Source organism: Aedes aegypti, chromosome 2, assembly GCF_002204515.2.
Source record: "Aedes aegypti strain LVP_AGWG chromosome 2, AaegL5.0 Primary Assembly, whole genome shotgun sequence".
NCBI classification, from domain to species: Eukaryota; Metazoa; Arthropoda; class Insecta; order Diptera; family Culicidae; genus Aedes; species Aedes aegypti.
The window spans coordinates 412,248,189-412,272,488 of NC_035108.1; positions in this window are offsets into that span (position 1 = coordinate 412,248,189).

Below are 24,300 nucleotides of genomic sequence, written 5' to 3' on the forward strand. Positions count from 1 at the left end.
AAAAAAGGATTTAATCGCAGTAATCCATGGCATGTCAGTGAAAAATAATACCTCCACTACAGGGTGTTCGTAAATTATCCGAACAACAAAATATGGGAAAGATGATCTCACATTTAAAACGATAAAAAATCAATGACCACCGTGTGCCTTTTTTAATACATCCATATGTTGACACAAAATAGAATTTCAAATAATTTAGAAATAATTGCTTCATTCTGAGATCGGCAAATTTTAATTTTTCGGAGACGTTATTCCTGAGGGCCGCTAGTCATTTTAGAGATGTTTTCTCCCTAAAATCTGAAATAGATTAATCAAAATTTTCTATTACTGTTTGAAGTAATCTACAGATCCTTGGCTTCAAGTTAGGCTGGAAATAGGAAATGAATCAGTCCAATTCTTGAGTGTTCTATAGACTTTTATCATCCGTCAAAAAGCTCGAAAAACGGCTCTTTCTAAGACCTTTCAACACTATTGTCTTGGTTTTACAATTATTTGAAATCGGAAATGTGTGAAACTTACTGCTAAAGAATATAATAGGTCAATGTATTATGCCATGCAAGAATACTGAAATTATTCTGCTTAATTGAATAAAGCCATGCCTTCAAAGTTTGTACGGATAATTTGCGGACATCCTGTATTGGTACACTGTTCTTTTAGTAGCGGTATATTTTTTATTTGTGTTCCTATAGTTGCGGTATCCGTTTTTTTTTTATGGGATCCTCTACTATAGGAACACTTAACCGCAACTAGCAAGAACAGTTTTAGCAATTTTAGTGATATTTCATCAGTTTTGAAGCAATTTGAACGATCTTTTTAACTATTCCGTGTACAACAAGCCAATACGTTGATTGGCAGTGTTGGTTCTGTAAATAATGTAATAAAATCAGTGGAAACGGCACTACCGCAACAATAGAAACACCCTCAACTAAAGGGAACACTTACCCCATATTTTTCAGATATTTTTTTGTTTCCAACTGACAGAAATAAGGCAATCAATATCGTTTTGCTTAAGCTCTTCCGAAATGAGCGAAAAGATAATTCGATTACTGCAGTTACTTCGATGGGTTGTGCTACTTTTCCCCGAATGTCGTTTCCCCGAACTCCAGTTCCCCGAAGAGTTTTATTTAGTAATGCTCTCTAATACTCTAATATCACAACATTTTTTGAGATTCTTAGTATGTAAAATCTCTGAACGAACACCACGTTTGTTTAGAACCTACCAAAATGTTATGCTATGGGCTCGGTGGTGTTGTTCTCGGTAAAAGCTTAAAAATATTGTTATTTATTTTAAGTCAATCATTATGCCAATCGGCCATAATGCCAAATGATCATTATGCCAAACGACTTTATACCAAACGGCTTTATGCCAAACGGGGTACAATCACATAAAACACACCATGTAAATACAACACAAATGTGGGTTAATTAGACAAAAAAATAAAGTGGGTGTATAATATAATCCACATAAAAATTACACAAAATGATATAATTGTAACCATTGGTTACAAGTTGACAAATGTACAAGAATTGTCTTCAATGACAACGTAGTGAACTAGAAAGAACGATAAGTACCGTTTTGACTCATATTCCGAACACTTAAGGCCAGCAGTGACTTCAAATGCAGCTGATTGGCATAAATTAGTTGATTTTTGTGTAAATTTTAAATTCTTCGCAAAGCTTAACTGTTAGCTGGTGGGTGTACCGATAATAATGTTGATTTAATTAGTTTTAGTATTGTTTTTACGTAAAAGTATTGAACAACATTTTGATTCAAATGCCGAACACTGTGTTGACTCTGTCTCATATTCCGAACACCTTGATTCAAATTCCGAACAGCACGAATAAATCGTATTCAAATGAATAATTTCGCAAATAAATTAATCTGAGCTAGTTCTACTGGTCTCAAACTAAAGAATCATCACTACTCCCGCGGTATAAATTATATTGGAGACGTTAAAATTGAATTGCAATTGACTGTAATTTCCTTGTTATTTGTGACATATTCCAGCGAAACATTTCAACCAAATCGCCATACAAAAAGTGAGTGTTCGGAATATGAGTCTGTTCGGAATTTGAGATAAAACGGTAATTAAAAGCAGACGATATTTGGTTATATTAGATATCAAGGATGGTGAAATTCTGAAGAACCGCCAATGAATTAAAAAAGGTGCATGCGTATCAAGTAGTCGGTATACTCGCCACTAGCCACAAATCTTTTCGGGGTAATTGGCTATTTTGGTAAACGGGATTGTCTGGGAAATGGCATTTGGGGATCTGGCGTTCGGTAAAATGAAATTCGGGAAATTGATTGACGTGAAAAATTGGCCTGACGGTAAATTATTACGAATTTCTGAAGATTTTTCATGACAATCAGGAGTTCTTTCTTTTTAAATTTCGGCAGTTCAGTAACATACTACCCTGTGTTTTTCCGGGGGCTCATATTTTTTCAACAAACACCCTTGAATAGTCTCCCAGAAGATTTCAAGTAAAGTTTTAGGAATTTTTTTTAGAATAAGTCAAGAAATTTCTTCAATAATTCCTTTGGGAGTTGGAATTACTCTAGACATTGCTGCAGAAGTTCTTCCATGAGTTTCTCTAAAAATTTAATCATTTCATTTCGTGTCTTCGGGGCCCAGATAGCCGTAGCGGTAGACGCGCAGTCATTCAGCAAGACCAAGCTGAGGGTCGTGGGTTCGAATCCCAATGCTCGAGGATCTTTTCGGGTTGTAAATTTGCTAGACTTCCCAGGGAATAGAGAATCTTCGTACATGCCACACGATATACGCATGCAAAAATGGTCATTGACATAGTAAGCTCTCAGTTAATAACTTGGCAATTCTCATAAGAACAATAAGCTGAAAAGCAGGCTCTGTCCCAGTGGGGACGCAACGCCAGAAAGAAGAAGATGTCTCGTAGATTTGGTGCAACAATTTACCAGAAATTCCTCTTTAAGTTTCCCCGAGAATTTTACAAGCAATTACTCCGAAGAGTTTTCAAGAACATTTTTTGGGAGAGTGCTCAGATACTTATTCATGAATTTCCCCAATATTTACTCGAAAGTTCCTCAATAAGACCTACCAATCTATTTATGTTCTTCCAACAAGACTTACAGTAGGCTTTTTAAGTATTTCTTGAAGAATTTAGCTAAGAAATTTCAAGAAATTTCTCTAAAAATGTTGTGCAGGATCCCCCCCAAAAAAATTTAAGACGCTTTCAAAGAATTTAACAAGAAATTCTCACAGAATCTCTTCTAGAACACTACAATTTCCTTTTAAGTTCTGTTTTGTACTTTTTGATTCCTCAAGAGCATCTCATAAACAAGCTTTTAGAAATTCCTGTAAAAATTACTCCTGTGGCAATCCATTAACAGTTTTCTTCATAACAGTGTTCCGAAAAGTCATTAAAGACTTTGCTAAGAATTTATTGAAAAGCCTCTTTATTTTTTTTCTTAACAATTTCCAAAAGGAACAATAATTATTAAAAAAAAACACTACAAATAGAGAGCCGGATCGTATTCTTGGAACTTTTGATACACTTCGGCGGTGGGTTTTTTGGAAAGCTACAAATGCTCCTATACCGTAATATTACCTCTAGGAATCCTCTAGGAGCTTTTCTAGGGATTCTCCAAGAAATACCTATAAATTCAGTGGACAGTACATGAATTTCTCAAAAAAAGAAATATATCCAGGAAATTTCCAGAAAATTCACTAGAAAATAATCGATAAGTTCTTTTTTATAAATTAAGGTTCAGTATATTTTCTTAAAAGCACGTTTTAAAAATGTCTTTGATTTTTCCTCAAGAAACCATTAAGGTGAAGATGAATCGAAACCACAAGCTGGTGGTAACCAATCGATTAGGTTTTCAGCTCAAACGGATGTTTCTTCAAATCCGAGCTTTGGCTTCGATTCATCTTCTCCTTAAAGGAGAGCTTTAAAATTTCTATAGAGAATCCTTGGGAATTTGTTTAATTTGACCCATTGAAAGTACTTTTTTTATTCGTTCAGAAATTCATGCAGAAGTTTCTCCTTACCTTACTTCACGGAGTTCACCGATACAATGAAATTTTTGTTTCTCATAAACTACTTCAGAAATCACGTGGAAAAATTATTTAATTTTTGGAGGAATTCATGAAAAAAGTCAATATTGTTTCTTTAGGATTTATTGAAGATTTTGTTCTGTGAATACCTCCAAAAATTCATTCGGAAAGTTTTCCAGAAGATCCTCTAGATAAATTAAAATTAAAATCCCTTAGAAGGTTCCTGATGAGTAATACAGTAGGATGGAGCTAGCGTAACCTATATAATGGAAAACACTCGTATTCGTAGAAGAGGTTTGGTCAGGTATCGCCTAAAGGAGCGAAGATATCGCAACTATGAAGTGTTTTTTGCCCCTAAAATCATCAAAACAAGCTGAAAATGATGATTTCTCTAAAATGGTAAAACTTCATTTACGCCACATCCAAACGTTTAAAAAAAATTCTCATTTTTTCACAGGTTGTTATTCGAAGACGGGTGATCATTTTTCACTTTGTTACTAAAGTTCTGTGAAGTTTTCAACTATTTCTGTGTGATTTAAAAGTGACCCAAAGACGATGTTGGTTTATATGGAAATCACAATAAGGAAATTTTCGAAAATGTTCCTACACGATAGTACTGTAATGTAAGTACAAACTTCTCATCTCATAGTGAAAACTTATGCTTCTATGCATTGTGCAATCAAAAGTTCTAAAAGTGCTCGGATAAAAGTTTTTGCGAGAAAGTATCGTATAAAATGTTATCAAGAAAAAATGATTTTTCAGGACCATAGCAACTTGTTTGTTAATAAAAATCATAACTTGCGAACCTTCAGACAAAGAAATTCAGGTTCTTCGGCAAAGTTGCTCCAAATCGGATGTTCTAAAACATTTTGGAACATTATATAGGCCTAAATGCGTCAGCAAAAAAGTTTGTATTCTGATCTAGTAAACCATGTGGGTCACCCTAATTTCACATCACTTAAAAAAATTCTAAGAAATATGGATAAACTTTCTCAAAGACACCATATATTTTAAACTGACGGATTAGGCGTAAACATTTTTGTCTTCCTAGATATGGTTTGGGACCAATGTGCATTGACTACAAGATTTGAACACAATTCTGCATGGAAACCTTACAAATATTTTATAGTATTGTTACGTACACAGGGTTTATGAGATTCTCTTTATTTTTAATAATATAATTTATAATCCTTTAAATGTTTAGTTTAATATGGAAAACACAAATTTTCTGAAAAATAATGCATGTTCATATGATTTTTTGAATTTTGAGATATTAATTTCATCGAGTTTATTATATAATCATCTTCGATAATAATATCGTACAGACTAAATGGCTAACCTATATTCTTAATCCTAGTTTTAAAACAGTTCTTCGACAAATTAAAATCAAACATTTCACAAACAGAGTTGAAATTCCTTAAACAAGAGGTGAGAGGGTTATTATATCCGTAGTTCGTTCTGTGTATAGGGATGGCAATGAGTGGTGCATAACGCAGTCTACGACAAGGTACATTGATCTGTACTTCTGCAAGAAGATCAGTACAGTCGATTTTACCCGTCAGAATATCGTGTACAAGGAGTCTTTGAAGTTTTAGCCTTCTAGCTGAGAGCAGCTCAAGGTCCACAAGCTCACAGCGGGAAGAATAATCCGGTAAGTTAACCGGGTCGTTCCAAGGGAGGCGCCGAAGAGCGAAGCGGATGAATGATTTTTGCACTCTTTCTATCCGAATCACTTGAGACGTGTGATATGGTGCTCACACAGGTACAGCGTATTCTAAAATACTGCGCACTAGGACGCAGAACAAGGCTTTCAGTGCATATACGTCAGTGAACTGCGATGCATTTCTACGGATGAATCCAAGCACGGAAAACGCCTTAGCTGTAATAGCGGAAATATTCTCATTGAAACGCAATTTAGAGTCAATAATTACTCCTAAATCCCGAATAGATTCAACACGCTCGAGAGTAGTTCCAGTTAAAGCGTAAGCATAGGCAATTGAGGTAAGGCTGCGGCAAAACGATATAACTTTACACTTGTTGATGTTGAGTGTCATACCATTTTCATTACACCATTGTAGAAGCGAATGAATGTCGTCTTGTAGAGCGACACAGTCGAGTATGGAGTTAATCACTCGAAAAATTTTAAGATCATCAGCAAACAATATTTTTTCAGACGAAAATCGTCGGCACAAGTCATTGATGAACAGCACAAAAATTAGTGGTCCCAGCACACTGCCTTGTTCTACCCCTGAAGGAATGCTGAAGGCAGTGGATCGAGAAGTGTTGATCCTGACGTAAGCTTTTCTGTCAGTGAGGTAGGACAGAATCCAGTCTGTTAACCAATCTGGAAACCCCATATGACGCAATTTTTCAACGGCATAACGATGGGGTACAGTGTCGAATGCTTTTGAGAAATCAACATAGATTGAATCAATTTGTTTTCGCTGCTCAACCTCACGAAACAGCATGTTTGTGTAGCATAGCAGGAAGTTGTTGAACGATGAGGTAGAAATCCATGTTGGTACTCAGAAATGACCGAGTTAGCAGCAGACAGCATTACTTTGTGTACCGTCGTTGGGGGTGACAATGGGTCAAAAAGGGATATGTGCGATGTATTTATTGAATAACTATCGCAATTTAACTCCAATAAACTTCGAATTTGGTGTGTATGTACTTTGATGGTACATTAACAACTGTTCAAAAAATTAAAGACAAATATTTATTCACAGCGGCACCGCAAGTGAATGAAAAATGACCCAATCTCACCCCATAGAGGGGGTGACATTGGGTCACTGTAATTAAAATAACTTGTTTTTGGAAAAAATGGTTTCAAAACCATTCACAGCTGAAAAATATTGATGAAATACGATGCAAACAAGACGAAAAGATATCTAAAATGTTTCACAAGTATGATAAACCCACTTAAAAGAACGATTATACCAAAAAAATGAAGCGCTATGAGAATAAATATGTAAACACAACATTTATCGTTAAGTTTACATAAATTTTCTTGTTTTTTTCCATCAAATTGTCTACAAAGTCTCATCCCCATTGCCATAAAGCCTATTCAAGTTTCCCAAAGGTGTACTGAAACAGTGATTATTTTAAACCTTCGCAAATGGTTAAATTTCGGTGCGACATTCCATGATCAATACGTTTCAGCAGATATTGACGTCATAATCCCCGGTATTTCAGCGATCCAACTCATTTGTACTTCCGTGAGATGTTTATATAATATGAAAACACTAATGAAATATTGAATTTGAAATTGAATTGAAGAAAAAATTCAATTACCAAAATTTTACGATGTTGCTGCGCACGAAAAACAGTTGCTGGTTTGAGAAGTTGTCAGGATGTGTCGAATTGTTATTCAATGCACGGAATACTCAAGTAGACTTGTTTGATGTTTCAGAGATGCTGTATTTAGAAAGAATAAACAAATCTTAATGAAAAAAGAGAACACCCGACACCGTAAAATGTCAAAAAAGTGGACTTGTGATTTCATTTACTATCGTTCTTACTTGACCCAATCTCACCCCCATTTTAATGTTTTAGATACCGTACCGAAAAAAAAAAAATTTTTTGTGGAAAAATCAAATAGATTCCGGAAAATGCATGTGAAGTGTAATGAAAAGACTTTCAACTTTCTACTAATATAACTATAGACGTTAAAGTACATGCTTGATACTTTGCACAGGAGAAATCTAATGTTGTAAATTTCATCTAGTTTCGACATACAAGCTTATCGATATAGTAAACAATAACTATTATTTCTAAAAATGTATATTGTGATGAATTACGTGTAATTATATGTTCCCTAACATATGAATTACAAATTTTAATAATATCAGCGTTATTGGCTGAAATATTTCATATACCATATTTTTCCTTTTGACCCAATCTCACGCCCTAGACCCATTGTCACCCCCATCGACGGTACCGTGGACTCCAAGAGTTTTCCGAGGCAACAGAGAATTGAGATTCCTCGATAATTTTCCACAAGACGAATGCTGCCTGATTTGTGAATGGGAATCATTGTAGCAGTTTTCCATAATTCCGGAAACGTTTTCTCGCTAAGAGACCGATTGTAAAGTATGGTCAACGGTGTTGCTAAAGAAGTAGCACAGCTTTTCAACAGATGAGAAGGCAACCCATTCACTCCAGCACCTTTTGTGGCGTCCAAATTCAGTAAAGCATTCAACACTTCTCGATTGAAAAACTGGAAAGGCGGGATATGTATGTTGTACGTTTGATCGTTGTGGAAGCAACCAGGGTAAACTTGAGGAGATGTTGTACTGTACACATTTGGAAGTAGCTCGCAAAGAGGTTCGCTGCTTCTACGGATGTGGTGGCCTTAGTGTCTCCGTAGATTATGGTGTTTGGGATTCCATTGCTCATCTTTTGGGCCTTCATATGCTTCCAGAACTTCGAAGGGTTTGTTTTGGCGAATAGCTGCAGATTTTCAAGGTATAATCGATAGCTCGTGTCAAGAAGATCATTATAAGAGGATTCCACTTGACAAAGTGCATTCCTATTTTCCGGGGTTTTATTAGCGAAATACCGCTTCCGTGTCTTTCTCAACCTGTTGCGCAAGTTTCGTAGCTGGGGACTCCATCAAGGCTTTCTATCTACACCATGATTAACGCGCCGGTGACGTGGAATGGTTGAGCGAAGTATTTCGTAGATTTTGTCGTAAAACAAGCCGACACTTTCGTCGACGGTTAGCCCTAGTAGTTGGTGATTCCAATCAACCGAGGACAGTATGGAATTGAGCAAGGAGAGATCGCAACGTCGGAAGTCAAGATCGAAAATATCCGGTTCCGGTTCATCATGGCAGGTGACAGAGCAGCAAACATCGATTTGTAGAACGAGCGGTGGATGATGGTCATCAACTGGCAGGAGCGGTAAGACCGGCTGCGACAGTTCAGATATGTCTGAGAAGTTTGTGAATACCAAATCAAGAATTCGATTGTTCCGGTTTTCAATAGAATTAATCTGTACAAGCCTGCAGGACAAGATTGATTCGATGAAGTTAATCTCTTGCTCGCTGGATGCATTTGAAGGCAGGTAACCGTTCACATCTTCATCAAAGTTCCACTGCAGATGAGGAAGATTGTAGTCACCAAAAAATAGCACAACATCGTTACTTGCAGAAGAGTCGACCACGCTCTGAACGGCCGCAGAGTGGATGGAATACAGCCTTGGATCGGAATTCGGACGGAGGTAAATGCCGAAAATAATCAACGCACGGTTAGGAAACTTTACACATACTGCCACCTGCTCGAGCTCAGTACAATCGGGTACAGACACTTCCGTACACTGCAAATTACTCTTAACTGCGAAGAGCACGCCGCCTCCTCTCGACAGGTTACTAGTAGTCGCATTGCGATCACAGCGAAATATTGTGTAATCGGAAGACAGTTCCGAGTTACTTATATCTGATCGGAGCCACGTTTCGGTAGGAACAACAATGTAGTACTTACAGCTTGATAATCGCAGATTCAGTTCGGCTGTTTTAGTACGTTTTGGTAGTAAACGCAGAGAGATCGGCTATCAGACGATGCAGAGACGTTGCAATTACCTCCACGGTTATGCGTGATTGACACTACGTTGGGCAAAGCACTGGAAACAACGTTGGAATGAGCAGGTGCAATGTTCGTATTTTGAATATACTTCCCGACTGTAGTGGCTTGGAGTTCAACTGCATATGCCTTTTTTTTATTAACCCATTTGAATTCTCCAATGCGGCCGTAGCTCGGATGAAAAATCGTGGTTTGGCACGCATTATGCTGCAGCTTCAGCATCGTTGATCTAGACTGACACTATGAAAATCGCTACGAAATCGCGTCGCTGTAGTTTAGAAATGCTCATCTAACTGTGCATGCAGCGAAAGATCAGTGAAATGCGCTACTTGATAATATCAAAGAAACAGTGCATGCAAATTAATAAAAAGACAAATAAGTAATCGTTTCCACCCAAATCAGATTTAAACATCCATCTGAGGATTGCCAGTGTTGTATCTTACATCAACACAAAATCGTACCCGTTTGATGGGTTTGAATATGTTTCTACAACTAGCTGTCAATGCTTGCTCTCACACAAGAGATCTGATGTTCAACATCAGAAACTTTTCATTTCAAAGGTAATTGCTAAAAACAGTAGAGGTAATCCAAAGCAAGAACTTTTCAAATCAGAGTGTTTGGTGTTTTGAGTTAAATCAAGAGTTGAATCCATTCAATTGAACGTGTTGATTTTTCACCGTGTGATACCTATGAGAGGATGTACAGTTCTTTGCCAAAAATACTTAAGTTGTCTATACATTTTGACTAATGAGTCAACATATGGTTTCATTAAATACTTAGCCATTTCAAAAACAAGATCATAAGTTTCATAAGTGAGATCTATGAATTATTTAAAAACTATGAGTTGATATGAATGTTATTGAATACTACAATAAATATTTCGCTTTCAATGATGATTGCAGATTTGACTAATTCTAATCACATTTTAATAAAATATGTCGTTTTTTGCACTTGTCTGAAAGAATAGGTATGAATTGTCTTTGGTCTATTCAAGTTACGCGATTTTCCTCATAGCGTTTGTTGGAGAAATTCGATGAATAATTTATGGAAATTAGTAACAACAACAGTAATCATTATGGCGCAAAATCATAGTTTTTTTGAGTTAAATAATTTTGCCTCAGTCTAGTTATGACTCCCATTCTTCCAATTGATTTCGCGCCGAGAAACACCGTGTGATGGCGCGAGCCCGTCAGATGCTTGCTCCTCGTTCCTGTTAGTACCTACGGCTGCTGGCTGAGACACAAAAGATTGCACTGGCTGGGCTGGCTGTGCATGCCGCAGAGTCTCCCCTATTGCTTTGCTCCTGGCGGCGGAGGGCAGCCGATCTATGAAGCGCCTGCAACGGGAATAAGTTTTGATACGGAAATTGTCGAACGAATCTGACGCTGCAATTGTGGAGCCGTCCGTCGTCCTCGCTGTCGTCGTTGGTGAATGGCGAGGGCGAGCGTATTCCTCGTCGCCAGAAGGTACGGGACAGATTGAGAGAGAGAGAGAGTGCACACAATAACACGCCGAAGGAAGACACGTACAGTCATTTATTCTTGCTTCCCCCGTTCATTATAATGTATAGATTCGGTACAATTATACAAAACTAAACTTCTATTTTAAACGGACGATCATTAAAATAAATTGCTTCGAGCTCGTTATACATCCTTTATGCGGGGGGAAACTTTTTCCTTGTCGCGTTCGGCTCGGGGATGCTGGATGTTTTTTTCTGACTACCGCACACATACACACGCTGTGATTGGGGAATTGTGTGAAGATTTGGGATAGCAGCGGATCAAAAACATGACTAAAACCAGTTTGAATCGATGGCGTGTGCATTTTTTCGGCAATTTGACTATACTAGCCCCTCTCAAAAAAAAAAAAACAACTTCTGTTGTTAGAATATGTATTGATTTCGATCATTATCATTATCATTATTTCTCATTGATAGTTCCATTCGCAGCATTCATCAGCAACGCTTTTTTCATTTCTGCGGTCCATTTCCTTCATATTACGCTTACCCACAATATTGCACTATAGAAATACGATCCGACCTGTCCTCACTGTGCCCCAACAAACACTCCGTCCCCTCTATCGGCTTGTACCCCGACTAGCTTGAATTCGGTCAACCAAATCCACCCAGCTAATAGCTTGAAATTCGTTCGACTGCACGCTTTTCGCCTTGTCCACCGTGGAAAACCACGTCATCTACCCGCATTCATCGCGAGCCCCTCCCCTCAAGCAGAACGCCGCCCCCTTGCCTTGCCTTACCGTGGCTGCAGCCAGCGACGAAACACGAAGAGCGTGTATCCAATTAAATTAAATTGAATGAAAATTGTATGAATTTAATTAGAAAAAAGGTAAATATTAATTAACTTTTTCCACCTCTTTTATATCTATTTTGGTGTCCACCGTTTCATCTCTGTTCGTGTCCTGGTCGTTCTCTTGTTTTAATTTTTGGCGTCACCCCGTTTCCACCTCTACTGCCACTTTCACCGCGGGAGCATCCTTTCCGTGTGCCAACCCACTTCCGCAAATGAGAACAGTATTACGCTAGGTATAGGTGACCCTAGCAGAAATGAATGACACAATGAAACAACCCGAGACATTATTTCAAAACCTTTTTTATAACAGAGGTTGTTAAGAAATGACTGGTATATTTATTTTTTTAAATTAACATATGTAGGGTAACTTGATGTAATGCGTCCAGTGTAAGTGGGACGGATTGGGGTTGTAGGAGGAAAAATGGAACTCACGGCTTCAATTCCAATTCCACGTGAAAATGATGTTCTACAAAGTTGTTCCTATTATAAAAACATTTTTTTGTTTGGTCAGAACGAAATTTAGGGTTTTTTTTTTCTATCTTTATTGACGAGATTTTCAGCCCTGGGCTAGTTCATCTCGGGACCAACGGCTTTACTTCCCTTCCGAAGGAAGTCGTCACTGAAATTTTAGTGATTATCTCGGGGATGGGATTCGATCTCAGGTCCTCGGCGTGAGAGACGTGTGTTCTAACCACTACACCAGGTCCGTCCCCAGAAATTTAGGGTGGCCCTTTGTGAAAAAAGGATAATCATCAAAAAAGTTTAATTCAAGGTATATTGATATAGATTGTTCTACAAAGTTGATGATTAGAAAATTTTAAGCTGATTTGACAAAAATGTTTTATAGCACTTTTCGCTTATTGATGTAGGGTGGCCAATCAAAAATAGGTTTTCGTTTATTTCTTTTTTAAATTTCAAATTTCTCGGCAAAGTTGTCTTCCCATTATTTTCAGAGCTACTACTTGATACTTGATGGGCTACAATTCGCTACGATGAATCTGCGCCGAATGGATGAGTCTTCTCCACTGGGCTCGGTCCTGGGCTAATCGCTTCCAGACGCCCTGAACTTTAAGTGCCCTTAAGTCCTCCTCAACTGCAAAAAGCCATCGTGTGCGGGTTCTCTGTTGAATATTATCTTTGCTTATCGTTCTTCCGGCATACGAGCAACGTGACCATCCCAACGCAGCCTGCCGTGTTTTATGCGCTAGACAATATCCATTCTCTACCGATAGATGCCGTTTTCAAGTTTACCGCAGCGTATTGTTCACAGCATTTTACAGTATCGGACATACAAAATGCACCAAAGCCGTTTTCCCATACAAAATGGTCAACTCCAGATAGCCGTCCAGATATCTCCGCCGTCTCTCAACCGATTCTTCTCATTTTTCCTGTGACGAACTACAAATTTCCTCAATTTTCGAAAACCATTGTACAATTTGTGTGAAAACTATGGATTCAAAAGTTACAGGTAGGTTGAATTTTGACATAAAAATGCACCAAGACACAACATGATGTAGTAGAATCTTCGTAGCATCTTGGTATCTTCAGCGCATTTGTTCATTGAGTGATAAGGTCCAAATGCGCTGAAGACACCGAAAGGATACGACGCATAATTTGTCTGATACATCACTTTTTGTCTTGATGCATTTTTATGTCTTTTGAACCAATATTTTTCACACAACTTTTTCAACAGTTTTCAAAAATTGAGGTAATTTGTAGTTCGTCACAGAAAAAATTAGAAGAATCGGTTGAGAAACGGAGGAGTTATAGCTCTTTGAAGTTGACCATTTTGTATGGAAAGATGACTCTGGTGCATTTAACCTATATTTCCGATACTGTACGTTCAAACACCCCGAATGCTCTTCGATCGACTTCCTTCAATGTCCATGATTCATGGCCATATAGTACAACCGGAGGGATCAGTATCTTGTACAACGCGAGTTTTATTGTGTTGTCAGTCTAATCACACGGTGTCTTTTAAATGTAACTTTATAACAAAAATTCGGCATGTCTCAAATTTGCACAGATGAAAGCCAAGATTTTCCTCTTTCATTTGCTGCTAAAATCAAAATAATCCATCCAGTGCAACTTTTTTTTTTAAATTTTGTTTTGTGACAAATGTACAGTAGGGCGATTCAAATTTTAAAAATGTTATAAAATTCAATCTCTCATATGCTCCTTAGGCAGCGTCCATTTATTACGTAACGCTAAAATTGGAAATTTTTGACCCCCCTCCCCCTCCGTTACGCTTTTTGCATGAAAAATTTCAAATTTTTGAATGAGCCGTAACGCTTGAGCCTACTCCCCCCCTCTCCCTAGAGTATTACGTAATTTGTGGATGCCGCCTTACCATCCGTACCATAAAAATAGTGTTCTGTAAAATTTTCAGCTTTCTAGGTAGTGATTTAAAGGTGGCCCAAAGACAATGTAGGTTCAAATTACTATGGAGAAATTTTGAGAATTGTTCCAAACACGCTAATACTGTAATGTAAATAGAAACTTATCATCCCATATTGAAAACTCATTCTTCAAACCTTAATGAAGGATGTTGCTGAAAAAAATAATCCCTTTTGAGCTAATTTTGTTTAGGATTTTTGTTCATGTTTGCAGGGCTATAATCCCATATTAAGCTAAATAATAGCAAACAAACTCATGAATATCTCTTCTGCTATTTGTTTTTCTCTCACAACTGTATATAAAACTATCCTTCTTCCTTTCAAATTTTGGTTTGTAACTCACATCACTACTAGCTTTGTACAGCTCTGAAAATGTTGAATGGTAACTAATCGCGATTATTTCAAAAAGTTCAGCATAATCATCATATACACTCCCGTGCATAAGTTTGGGTTCACTCCCTAAAAAACATGCAAAAGTGTTCAGTCCATATCTCTGTGATTACACGTCCAATTGAAACTCTCTAAGCCGCATTCGAAAGGCAAAGAGTTATTCTTACTTCGTATGTATTTTTCCAAAAAACATTCTTCAAACTTTGTATACTAAATTTTTACTTAAAGTTGTTACATCTTTCAAAAAACACACTGAAAAAACATAGCAAATTTCCTCAGAATTGGATTGACCAAATTTTAAAACAAGGTGTCATTAGAATCGTAATCTTATATTCTTTGAAGGGCACTTATAAAATTTTTGTGGAAAAATCTTAAAAGTATTCAAAATCAATGAAACAGTCAGTCAAGTCATCGTGCAAAAGTTTGGGTTCACCCCTCAGTATGATGTATCGTGCAAAAGTTTGTAAAATCTCAAACCAGTCATGTACGCGCCATTATTTGCGCTCAAGAAAGCTTTAAACTATTAAAATCGGTTCAAAAATGGCAGAGATATTGACAAAAATGATGTGCGTGCGGCTCAGGTGAACCCAAACTTTTGCACGATTTGCATCATACTGAGGGGTGAACCCAAACTTTTGCACGATGACTTGACTGACTGTTTCATTGATATTGAATACTTTCCAGATTTTTCCGCCAAAATTTCGTGGGGTCTCTTCAAAGAATATAAGATTACGATTTTAATGAAACTTTGATTTAAAATTTTGGTCGACCCAATGCTGAGGAAATTAGATATGATTTTTCAGTGTGTTTTTTGAAAAATGTCCCAACTTTAAGTAAAAATTTAGTATACAAAATTCAAAAAATGTTTTTGGAAAAATACATACGAAGTAAGAATAACTCTTTGCTTTTCGAATGCGGCTCAAAAAGTTTCAATTGGACGTGTTATCACAGAGATATGGACAGAACACTTTTGTATGTTTTTAAGGGGGTGAACCCAAACTTTTGCACGGGAGTGTATCGAAGGTATCAATTTGGAGATTATCCTTCGATTTTGAGAACTGTTAGGTTGTTTGACCTTAAAAATATGTTTAATCGCCGGATTCGCTTAAATATGGAGCTTCCGGAAAACTGTAACAACGAATTCGAGATGAAATCCTAAGCCAGCTTGTACTATGAGCAGATATTATAATTTCATGAAATAATAAAATATATTTTTCCGCTAATTTTAAAATGCACTTAAATATTTGCCACGAAAATATTAATCGCGTAGTGATAAGAAAATTTGTTAAAAAATTAAAAAATCTCAAAAACACCAAAATATACCTCTCTGAAATTTTGACATTCGTTTCATGAAGTATTTTTCTATGTTGCTTCAAAATTTGAGCTTGCGATTTTTTGCGCTTTTGAAAAATGGCTCTATTTTCCAAGGTTTTTCATTATTTCTCAATTTTTATGTGCCGTATTATTAAAATTTTCACCCAGGGCTTGTGTTTGTTATATATTTATCAGCAAAAAATATTATATGACATGATTCTTAGAAAAAATGTCATATTCGGTGAAAAAAATTTCACTATTTGGTCTACTTTTGCCAATAACTCGAAAACAGTAGGCTGTGGAAGTCTGACGTTTTCGAGAGAGTTGTTTGTTCTATTAATATTAACAACTTTGCCGAACTTGCCAAGTCTCTAGAACGTCATAGTAAAAAGTTAGATTGTGGCGCCACCTATGCGGACGATTTACGAATTATCCGTTTATGTCAGTAGATGGTCCTCGTTGTTACAAACAACTTTGCCGAAGACAACAACCGGAAATGCTTCGTTACCGAGTTATTAATTTTGTCCTGCCAGATTGCGTCCCTGGCCCATAGTGCAATGTAGTACCAATGGACAAAATCATGCAGAAGCTTCTAGCTGTCGTCAAATCAGATATCTTTCCTCGATCAGTAAACTATTTGAAAGGTTATATTTACCAGAATGATGGTCAACATCAACGAATAAAAAAAAAATTGCCAATGTAATGTTCGGATTCCGACATGGACATTCGATCACTAATCAACTTTTACGTGTAACAAATTTGATTCGTTCCAACAAATCTGAAGGCTTTTTTACTGGTTTTGATCTTCTAGGCATAGAAGAAGCATTCGACAGCGTTAGGCATGTAGGCTAGTTTGCAAAATTGAAAAACTTCATTTTTCCAAAAAAACATTGTAAGAATAATCTAAATTTATCTGTCAAATCGCTGCTCGTAATAGGAAAATTTTTCCGGATCAACATTTTAAAAAGCATCTAAACATATGTAACCAACGCTGAGATAAATTAGTTTTATTTCTATTATGCATTTCTCATCGGGAAAAAGGTAGGGTATAGCTTTCGGGTGGGATTCCCCATTCTTTGTCAAATGACTCTTTTTCTGCCATCCAGTGTCGCTACAAATCGTTCGTTTTACTCTTGGATACCCCGCATCAATGCGAAGGGGTGCCCTTCGTGTTCGCTGGCCGTGATTGCGAGCGGTTGAATCGGGAAGACGTCGCCCTGTGCCGTTTTCCTAGTTGAGTCGGGCAGTGCGGTAATTCCTTCTTCTACTCGGTGCTCATTTACGTGAATTGTGATGGTCATTAAGGCGGACATTTTTTGCCATTGAATGGAACTCATTAAGTGGCACTTTGTGGTGTGGTGTGAATTGCGGTACTCACTGCAGAGGTTCCGTGACAATGGAACAGATATCAGAGGCATGGGCGTAGGATTTACACCAGGGTAGGGGCGAAAATGGCATTATTCGTCAATTTCTTTGAGGTTCCAATAATTCTCCAAGAAACAAATGATAACGAAATTTTTGCAAGCATCTTTAAAAACTAGTGGCACATAAATAGATTAAAATCTTCTCTCTCCTGCCCTTCTCTGGCTACTCTCATGGCTCATCATGGCGAATGATGATTTATTTTGAAAAGATTTTATAGTTTTAGCTTCGCCATGTTTCATTCATCGTCTCAAAATCTACCTTCAAACTCGTTTACCAAATTCCAACAAATTCACGGACAAAGTAAACACCCAGCAGCACGCAGCTGCTAGTGTTCGGGTTTCCAAGGGCCAAACTGACTGAACCGTCGTCGAGGGGAAGAACAGCTGGTCGATTGGCGTGAGGTGCAGTAGTGCTTTCAATTTGCACGTCACGATTCCTGAGTGGCATAAAAATTTGCGCGCCTTTCACCTCCCCCATCCTGGCTGGGGCTTAACCTCTTCGCCCAAGATTCTTTTGCCCATAACTTGGCATTCCTGCAAACAATCGATTTGCAACGACCGTGATGTGTTTTTTTTTCCTGGTGGTGCTGCGGTGATTGCGAAAATGATTGTGTTTTTTCGGTTGCACACCTGTGTGGGTAATCCAATTTTTGGGGGTACGATCTGAATAGGGTTTCCAAATTTCCGGGGAATTTACTTCCCGGGAAACGGATTCAATGTAATACATTATGTTGCTTGGTATGTTATCTTACATAAAGTTTGTTTAGTTGATGAGTAAAGTTTGTTGTCTTTTGGGTTCAACATTTTTTTCTTCAAAAGTTTTCTTAATGGTTTTATTTTTGAATACAAGCCCGTCAATCACTGACTCGCTAAATACGATTGTATTTTCATTATTTGCAAACTTGAACTATTAGACTTCTCCCTTACGCATTGTGTACTCACAGTGTTTTGAGAGTAACTGTCAACATCAAAAGCTTGGAAACCAAAAGCAGAGGATCTTTCCTTTTCTTTTTCATTCAAACAAGAGCTTTAAATCGGAAAATAATTCAAACTTCATGCATAAAATAATAATGGAGCACATATTAGACAACCACGCAAAGCTAAAATCATGTATGTCAACAGTTAACTTACGTTGAAATTGTAACTGCTATATGAAACAGAATTCGCAAAAAAAAAATATTACCTTATTCAGCTCATAAAATAAATCCTTCCACAGATCCTAAATCTTGTCTTGCATAGATCTTCCAAAGACATGAATACTGTCGAGAAAAAAGGCATTTTGTTCATTTTCTGAATTCAATATAAAGCAAATAATATACAAGATGTATGATATTTAGAAAATTACTTGAAATTGCATGAAAATTAAAACGCATAGTGACTACTATTTGAACACAGACGGTCAATTATAATTCAGATATCCCGGGAAAAAGAAAGTTATTTCCCGGGAGTTCCATAAAATTCTTCCCGGGATCAGAAACCCTAGATCTGAACGTTTCCCGTGTATGACGCAGATCCATTTTTATTGTTTGGTCAATACCTACATTCTTTTAGTATTCCGGGTGCGAGACGCGCGGTTCTACGTAGGCCACAGGATGGTAGGGTGGTTTGCTCGTTTCACACCCGATGCGATTTGGGCGGGTGTTTGATTACGCCGGGACGAGCTCCATATCAAATCGTTTATCGAGTGCTTCATGTGCACATTACGAAAGTATCACCAAAATGGGAAAACATATAGGCAACTGACATGCAGTAGGGCACCAGTGGCATTTCAGAATTGCATTGAATGTTGTTGCACAGAACTAACTTCAACATTTTCCAAGCCTATGCTTTCATTAACTACTCCAAAACATATGAAAGTTCTAAAAACCGGTTTTGAACTCTGTTTCTCTCATTCCCAAAAAATATTGTTCGTGGATTGTTCTCTTACGACGAGAAATTGATAAAAGAGATCAATTTTTGAATCAGTTCAACTCCGGGTCTGACTGTAAAACATCCCAAGCGACATCACGGCTCTAAAACAGACCAAACATGACATCTATTTTTAATTTATTGGAGGAATTTCCAAAAAGTTCTCAAGCATTGAGAACAAAGGTTTTGATCTCAAGAGATTTTTGAAGATTTTCTGTGGTTATTATACGCTTCATAAGGGCTTCCACAATTTCCAATAGATTTCAGAGCTCTTTGGGATTTCCAAGGTCTTTTTTTAATTTGGTTTTTAAGAGTTTTTGAGCTTTTCCTTATGTTATCCTGGATATTTTTACAAATTTCCAAAGAAATTTTCTAGATTTCCAGAGAATTTTGAAAGATTTCTCGTAATTTCTAATGGGAGCTTCCAAGAATCTTCTCAAAACCCATTCATTGTTTTGGGAATCCTTGTTGATAATAAAATCTCGGAAAATAATGATGCTTAAGAATTCATGTATTATTGTTTTCCCAAGGATTTTTTTACAAAACGCCATATTGTTTCCTAATCCGCCATGCTGGATTAGAAAATGGCGTCAAACATCGATTTCCGACTTTTCGTCGTTTTCGTAAACCGAAAGTCGTCCTTCCACTTTTGAGTCTTTATGCATTTCAAGGTAATGCCTGACATTTACTCGATGAGCCTTTCTCGAAAACATAAATATTGACCAATCATCTTGATCTCTAATCCTTCATATTGGTTTCCAAAATGGCGTCAAACATTAATTGCGTACAACTTTAACATCAACTCGTCGAACCCATTCACAAAATATCTATATTGCATGGGTAATCATGTGTTTTCGCATATCGGAAGTCACCATCTCACGTTCTGGTTCGCTATTTTGGAGGTCAAATTGACGTCAAACATCATTTTTCGACATCCACTCGTCGAGCCCGTTCTGAAAAAACACATTATTGGTGTATTCGTTCAGTCAGATGTCCTACGGATCGAAATATGTCAATTGTATCACCTAATGTATCACCAAACATCAATCCTATAGAATTCGAGATTTCGGTGGTAGTTTGACGTTAGTTAATTTCGAGGTCGTTATTTTGTTTTTGTTTTTTTTCGTTCGTCATCTATAGCTTAAGATGACGAACGAAAACAAAAAAACAAAATAACGACCTCGAAATTAAGACCAAAGAATCCGGCTTAGCTCATCGAAGACATAGACATGTAATATCCAATCCAACAAGCTATAGGTCTCAGTTTAGAGTAAAGTGGGGCAAAAGTTTCAATCTAAGATTCCTGACTCATTTCAAAACGAATATTACAGTACATTCGACGTTCGACTAGAATAATTAAGATTTAAACTACGTTTATTTGGGTTTCTCAGTCTTGGGAAAATTCAAACGGTGTATTTTGCTTTGCCCGACGTTTTGTATCATAAAATTATTGATTTTGTGTCTTTCAGTCAGCGATGTTGTGCCCCATACTAGATAATAGATTCAAGCTTTTTATGGGGCTAAAATTTGTTTTATAGGTTCTCCGACATTACCCGGAAAACCATTACCCGGAATCAATTTACCGGATGACCATTTACTGGAAAACCATTTACCGGAAAACCAGTACCCGGAAGAACCATTTACCGCAAAAATAATTCTCTAAAATTTGTTCTGCTGAGAGTTTGATATTTTCAATGATTGATGAAGTATCGGCAACGCAGTCTTTTTGTTAAAAACTAGTTTTATTATTAAACCCGATGTTTCGATGAAACGTCGGGTAAAATAGTAAAACTCGTTTTTAACAAAAAAAGATGCGTTGCCGATATTTTATCAATAATTTCTCTACAATGTTGATTTTTTTTTCATTGATTTTAAACTTGACCATGTCAATATGCACCATCTTCAAATATTTGCATTTCATAGATGATTCACCCTTCTTTTAGAAATAAGCTGTTCTTTCAAGTTGTCTCTGCAGCTTCTCGTGACTGAACTTGCTAAATATGGCTACAACTATGTGATTTTACCGTCGATTCTCAAAGTGTACAAATGGTAATAAATAAGCAATTAGTTGAATTTTGAATACGATTGGTTGTACTACTTAGTGCTACTTTAAAATTCACCGAATGTAATTTCCGCAAACTTTAATAACTCGAATGATTAAAACCTCCCTTCTTTATTTGGTTGGCGATTTTTTCGAGTTCCACAGATCACGGCACTTTTGGCTATATGTGTTTAGTCGAAAATTACCATATAGGGCGCAGAGCCACATGGGCACTTCCATGATTCACCATGTTAAGCCATTTACTATGACTAGTACCCAAAAATCGGTTCATGATGAAGGAACGAATAAAAGTAAGAAATTCAAGATCTATTTCGGAATTTAAAGTAAATTGAGTAATATGAAATATTGATTAATAAAGATAAATAAATGAACTTGTATGTGTTTAATGTAAATATAATAAAGATAAACAAATTGACTATTACTATTACCGCTGTTGGGGGTGAGGTTGCTCTAGAAATGTGTCGGTCTTGATTTATTTTTAAAAAAATTTCGCAATTTGAATGTTGTAGAAAAAAAATGTTGAACATCAAAATTGACAAAAGTCAAAATTTGTCTTGATTAAAATTTTTCCAATTGTTATCAAAATTTTCAACTTTGTGTGATCATAACCTCATGAATACTCCATCAATTCCAAATCGTTTTACACACTTTCAAGAATAAAACATGTTTTTCCAAAGTGTGTATAACACATGGAGTTAAAGGATCGTTTTGACTTTGTTTTTTTTTTAACAAAAACTGCTCAACTCAATGTATTTTTAGCTAAAATATACAAACAATCATATTTTTCAAATTTTTGTCAGATTTACGTTTAAAACAAGCAGAAACCAGTTTTTCTCACCTAAAATACCTCTAAAAATGCAGGAATTATTAATACATTTTATAACTATATTTTTTCACTTTTGAAAATTATATGCACTTTCCAACTCTAAGCTATCACAGGATGCTTTATTAACTTCAGTTCAATAGTTGAAATGTTATTTCCGATATGATATTAGACAACCCAAAGAAACCGTTTCCTAACGCTTCATTCTCCCATAACTATAGCACGCATTTCCTTGCGCCTGATACATAGGTATTCTGCTAGTCATAAATCAAACCTCTCTGCCTTGCCTTTTCCCTAACCCATTCCCGCATAAACTGGCGTAGATGCAGTCGGACTGCAGGTCAGTATAAGTGCAACATCATTTTCTTCCCCTTTCTCATTGGTTTGCATTCTGACGTGGCAGGCGCCATTGGTGCCTAAAAATAGTAGATCACTAGCACTTATACACTGAGGGTGTCTGTTAGGGTTCCGGGTCATTTGGCCGAATGCCATTTGGCCAAATGCCGTTTGGCCGAATGCCATTTGGCCGAAAGGGCCATTTGGCCGAATGCCGTTTGGCCGAAATTGAAAACAAAAGTGAACTACAGTTGGCATGGATTGATGATGAATTCCAATGAACTTATTCAGCTTATTCATAAAAAAGATAAATCATCATTGGTATACATAAGCTTTTTAGTGTTAGTTGAAGAAACAATTAGCTTTTGACAGTAATTCAAACGGTTTAAAACTTAAAATAAATCCTCGAGCTGTTTAGTAGAATACCTATAAGTAGATGAAAAAAACGAATTTAGTACTATACCATTTAATTCCACTAGAATTTGTATCCTTTGACAGATACGCGTATTTCGACCTTAACTGTAAGGCCGTCTTCAGTGGACTGGACTGGAAGTCGAGTCTAGTACACGACACTGAAGACGGCCTTACGGTTGAGGTCGAAATACGCGTATCTGTCAAAGGATACAAATTCTAGTGGAATTAAATGGTATAGTACTAAATTCGGTTTAAAACTTATTCGTTCTTCTGCTGGATCGGCTTGCTTCGATCTCTCGAACCGTACTAAGTAATATATGTCATAATTCTGGCACCAACTTGGCTTCTTCTGTTCAAAACGGAGAAACAGTGTGCTTCATTGACGTAAGTGTTCGTCGAGTCGTCAATTGCTATACTCAAGCAACGGTGCAGTGTTCAGGTCTCATGTTGTAATCTTAATCTTGGAGGAGAATAACATCTAAGTTAACCCTTGAGCTAAAAAAATATGTTATGAATTAAACTTATTATAAGCTTTAATTCCAATAACTATGAAAAATATTTCTCTCTTGAAAGAAAAGCCTATGATCAAAAGAAGGAAAAATCTCTTATGAAAATTTAAGCAAGTGTAATGCATATAATCATTTCATCAGTATAACTACAAAGAACTTCCGATTATTTAAAGAAGAAAAAATCCCAATTAAAATATAAGCTAAACTATTACCGATAGTAATGGAACCAGTATAACTCGAAAGAATAGCCTTTGTTTAAAATAAGGAAAAATTTCTGATGAAATTATTAAAAAACACTAGAAACCTTATTACACCGTTGGTAATCCAGTGGCGATTCAATCATCACCTCAGAATCTTGACGCGAAGTGTGTTGTTCACAGCTTCATCCTGAAATAAAGGTTCGATGTTATCATTCTCTTGGAGCTCATATAGTGGCAAACATGACGTCCTGTCACATCATAAAAGTCGACATATTAATTAGCTTATAAGTTATTGGGTCACACTTATGAATCCTATACATCAGTGTTGTAGCATTTTTTTTGTTCATGATTCGGCCAAATGACCCTTTCGGCCAAATGTCGTTCGGCCAAATGGCGTTCGGCCTAACGGCATTCGGCCAAACGGCGTTCGGCCAAATGGCCGGACACCGTCTGTTAGTCCCAAGCAATCATTCGGTTGGTTCCTTGTGTAGGTAAGTGCAGCTAGTAGCATCCACGGGCGGCCAATCAAGCTCAAGCTCAAAATCAATAATTTGGTCTAAACAATTTTCAAATGATATATATTGAACATTTTTGAA